Source organism: Arachis hypogaea, chromosome 9 (genome assembly GCF_003086295.3).
Source record: "Arachis hypogaea cultivar Tifrunner chromosome 9, arahy.Tifrunner.gnm2.J5K5, whole genome shotgun sequence".
In the NCBI taxonomy this organism is placed as follows: Eukaryota; Viridiplantae; Streptophyta; class Magnoliopsida; order Fabales; family Fabaceae; genus Arachis; species Arachis hypogaea.
This window is the reverse complement of record NC_092044.1, coordinates 49,161,754-49,166,447: the sequence shown is the minus strand read 5'-3', so window position 1 is coordinate 49,166,447 and position 4,694 is coordinate 49,161,754. Positions and strand designations below refer to the sequence as shown.

Genomic DNA, 4,694 nt, shown 5'->3' with positions numbered 1-4,694 from the left:
GACTGAGATCTACAAGATGACCATAGATTTTTTCATACCAACAATCTCCGTGTGATCGACCCTTACTCACGTAAGGTATTACTTGGACGACCGAGTGCACTTACTGGTTAGTTGTGCGGAGTTGTGACTAAGTGTAATTCGCATGTGAGAGCTACCAAATTATTGGAGCCATTGTTGATGATCACAATACCGTGCACCACGTTTTTGGCGCCGTTGCCGGGGATTGTTCAAGTATGGACAACTAACGGTTCGTCTTGTTGCTTAGATTAGGTAATTTTCTTTTCAAAAAGTTTTCAAAAAATTTTCAAAAAAATTTTTCTTTATTTTCGTTTTTCTAAAGAATATTTTAAAAAAAATAATAAAAATACAAAAAAATCGTAAAATCATAAAGAAACAAAAATATTTTGTGTTTCTTGTTTGAGTCTTGAGTCAATTTTTAAGTTTGATGTCAATTGCATGTTTTAAAAATTTTTCTTGGATTTTTCGAAAATTCATGCATTCATTGTGTTCTTCATGATCTTCAAGTTTTTCTTGGTAAGTCTTCTTGTTTGATCTTGATGTTTTCTTGTTTTGCATCTTTTGTTGTTTTTCATATGCATTTTTCGTTTGTTAGAGTCCATGTATTAAAGATTTCTAAGTTTGGTGTCTTGCATGTTTTCTTTGCATCAAAAATTTTTCAAAATTATGTTTTTGATGTTCATCATGATCTTCAAAGTATTCTTGGTGTTCATCTAGACATTCATAGTGTTCTTGCATGCATCATGTGTTTTGATCCAAAATTTTCATGTTTTGGGTCATAATTGTATTTTTCTCTCTCCTCATTAAAAATTCAAAAATAAAAAAAATATCTTTTCCTTAATTTTCTCATAATTTTCGAAAATTTGAGTTGACTTTGTCAAAAATTTTTAAAATTAATTGTTTCTTACAAGTCAAGTCAAATTTTCAATTTTAAAAATCTTATCTTTTCAAAACTTTTTCAAATCAAATCTTTTTCATTTTTATCTTATTAATTTCGAAAATTTCAAAATATTTTTTCAAAAATCTTTTTCTTAATTTTATTTCAAAATTTTGAAATTACACTAACAATTAATGTGATTGATTCAAAAATTTAAAGTTTGTTACTTTCTTGTTAAGAAATGTTCAATCTTTAAACTCTAGAATCTTATATTTTAGTTTCTTGTTAGTCAAGTAATCAATTTTAATTTTAAAAATTAAATCTTTTTCAAAATATCTTTTTCTTAAAAATCTTATCTTTTTATCATATCTTTTTATCTTATTTTTTATCATATCTTTTTCAACTAACTATTTGACTTTTTGTTTGTTTCTTATCTTTTTCAAAACCATCTAACTACTTCTCTCTCTCTAATTTTCGAAAATATCTCATCCTTTTTCAAAAATTCTTTTTAATTAATTAATTGTATTAAATTTTAATTTTAATTATATCTTATCTTTAATTTTCAAAAATCATTAACTACTTTTTCAAAATTATTTTCGAATTCTCTCTCTCTTCTCTTCTTCTATTTATTTATTTATTTACTAACACTTCTCTTCACCTCTCTTCATCTCAATTCACTACCCCTATCCTTACCCTTCTGTTTGGATTATCCTTTCTTTATTCCCTTTCTTCTTCTACTAATAATAAGGATCCTCTTTGTCCAGATATAGAGGATTCCTCTTCCTTTTCTTTTTCTCTTCTCTTTCATATTTGCAGGAATAAGGAAAAAGGCACTCTTGTTGAAGCTGATCCTGAACCTGAAAGGACTCTGAAGAGGAAACTAAGAGAAGCTAAATTACAACAATCCAGAGGTAACCTTTCTGAAATTTTTGAACAAGAGAAGGAGATGGCAGCTGAACCTAACAACAATAATGCAAGGAGGATGCTTGGTGATTTTACTAAACCCACGTCCAAGTTTGATGGAAGAAGCATCTCAATTCCTGCCATTGGAGCAAACAATTTTGAGCTGAAACCTCAATTAGTTGCTCTAATGCAACAGAACTGCAAGTTTCATGGACTTCCATCTGAAGATCCTTACCAGCTTTTTAGTTCTTGCAGATTTGTGAGACTGTTAAGACGAATGGAGTAGATCCTGAAGTCTACAAGCTCATGCTTTTCCCTTTTGCTGTAAGAGACAGAGCTAGAACATGGTTAGACTCACAACCTAAAGATATCCTGGACTCCTGGGATAAGCTGGTCACGGCCTTCTTGGATAAATTCTTTCCTCCTCAAAAGCTGAGCAAGCTTAGAGTTTATGTTCAGACCTTCAAGCAAAAAGATGGTGAATCCCTCTATGAAGCTTGGGAAAGATACAAGCAGATGACCAAAAAGTGTCCTTCTGACATGTTTTCAGAATGGACCATATTAAATATATTCTATTATGGTCTATCTGAGTTTTCCAAGATGTCATTGGACCACTCTGCAGGTGGATCCATTCACTTAAAGAAAACACCTGTAGAAGCTCAAGAACGTATTGACATGGTTGCAAATAACCAATTCATGTACACTTCTGAGAGAAACTCCGTGAATAATGGGATGCCTCAGAGGAAGAAAGTTCTTAAAATTGATACTCTGAATGCCATATTGGCTCAGAACAAAGTGTTGACTCAGCAAGTCAACATGATTTCTCAAAGTCTGAATGGATGGCAAAATGCATCCAACAGTACTAAAGAGGCATCTTCTGAAGAAGCTTATGATCCTGAGAACCTTGCAATAACAGAGGTAAATTACATGGGTGAACCTTATGGAAACACCTATAATTCATCATGAAGAAATCATCAAAATTTCTCAGGCAAGGATCAGCAAAAGCCTCAACAAGGCTTTAATAATGGTGGAAGAAATAGGCTAAGCAATAACAAGCCTTTTCCATCATCTTCTCAGCAATAGACAGAGAATTATGAGCAGAGCCCCTCTAATTTAGCAAACATAGTCTCTGATCTGTCTAAGGCCACATTAAGTTTCATAAGTGAAACAAGATCCTCCATTAGAAATTTGGAGGCACAAGTGGGCCAGCTGAGTAAGAAAGTCATTGAAACTCCTCCCAGTATTCCCCCAAGCAATACAGAAGAGAATCCAAAAGGAGAGTGCAAGGCCATTGTGTAATCAATATGGCCGAATGCACAAGGGAGGAGAAGGACGAAAATCCTAGTGAGGAAGACCTCCTGGGACGTCTCTCAAACAAGAAGGAGTTCCATATTGAGGACTTAAAGGAATCTGAGGCTCATATAGAGACCATAGAGATTCTATTAAATCTCCTTCTGCCATTCGTGAGCTCTGAAGATTATTCGTCCTCTGAAGAGGATGAAGATGTAACTGGAGAGCAAGTTGCTCAATATCTAGGAGCCATCATAAAGCTGAATGCCAAGTTATTTGGTAATGAGACTTGGGAAGGTGAACCTCCCTTGCTCATTAGTAAACTAGATGCATGGGTTCAGAAAACTTTACCTCAAAAGAGACAAGATCCTGGTAAATTCTTAATACCCAGTACCATAGGCACCATGACCTTTAACAAGGCTCTGTGTGACCTGGTGTCAGGCATAAATCTTATGCCACTCTCTGTAATGGAGAAACTAGGGATCATTGAGGTACAGCCTGCCTTATTCTCATTATAATTGGCAGACAAGTCAGTAAGACAAGCTTATGGATCAGTAGATGACGTGTTGGTAAAGGTTAAAGGCCTTTACATTCCTGCTGATTTTATAATCTTAGACACTAGGAAGGAGGAGGATGAATGCATCATTCTTGGAAGACCTTTCCTAGCCACAGCAGAAGCTGTGATAGATGTTAACAGAGGATAATTAGTCCTTCAATTGAAGGGGGACTACCTTGTGTTTAAGGCACACGGCTATCCTTCTGTAATAAGGGAGAGTAAGCATGCAGAGCTTCTCTCAATACAGAGTCAAACAGAGCCCCCACAATCAAACTCTAAGTTTGGTGTTGGGAGGCCACAACCAAACTCTAAGTTTGGTGTTGAACCCCCATATCCAAACTCTAAGTTTGGTTTTGGGAGTTCACAACATTGACCTGATCACCTTTGTGGCTCCATGAGAGCCCACTGTCAAGCTATTGACATTAAAGAAGTGCTTGTTGGGAGGCAACCCAATTTTTATTTATCTAATTTTATTTTTATTTAATTGTTATTTTGTGTTTTAGTAGGTTCATGATCATGTGGAGTCACAAAAAAAATAATAAAATCAAAAATAGTAGAAGAAAAATCACACCCTAGAGGAAGGACTTACTGGCATTTAAACGCCAATAAGGAGCATCTGGCTGGCGTTCAACGCCAGAACAGAGCATGGATCTGGCGCTGAATGCAAGAAACAAACAACATCCTGGCGTTTGAACGCCAGGAATGTGCCCTGAGGAAAGCTGGCGCTGAACAACAGTAACAAGCATGGAACTGGCGTTCAACGCCAGAAACATGCTACACATGGGCATTGAACGCCCAGAACGTGCACCACTTCGGCGTTTAAACGCCAGAATGGTATGCTAAGGCATTTTACATGCCTAATTGGTGCACGGATGTAAATCCTTGACACCTCAGGATCTGTGGACTCCACAGGATCATCTCAGGATCTGTGGACCCCACAGGATCTCCACCTAACATATTCTCACCTTACCTCCTAAAAATCCTATAACACACTTTCCCAAAAACCCTTCACCAATCACCTCAATCTCTCTTCCCAATTACCCCCTTCAC

General features: G+C 35.9%; 1 non-coding gene across 1 annotated transcript; it reads right to left on the bottom strand.

The window, feature by feature from the left end:
- Window positions 1-2,236: 2,236 nt before the first annotated feature.
- LOC112713417 (small nucleolar RNA R71) lies at window positions 2,237-2,340 on the bottom strand. Its single transcript, XR_003158389.1, has one exon. It is a non-coding gene; the product is annotated as a small nucleolar RNA R71 (small nucleolar RNA).
- Between the last annotated feature and the right edge of the window lie 2,354 nt (window positions 2,341-4,694).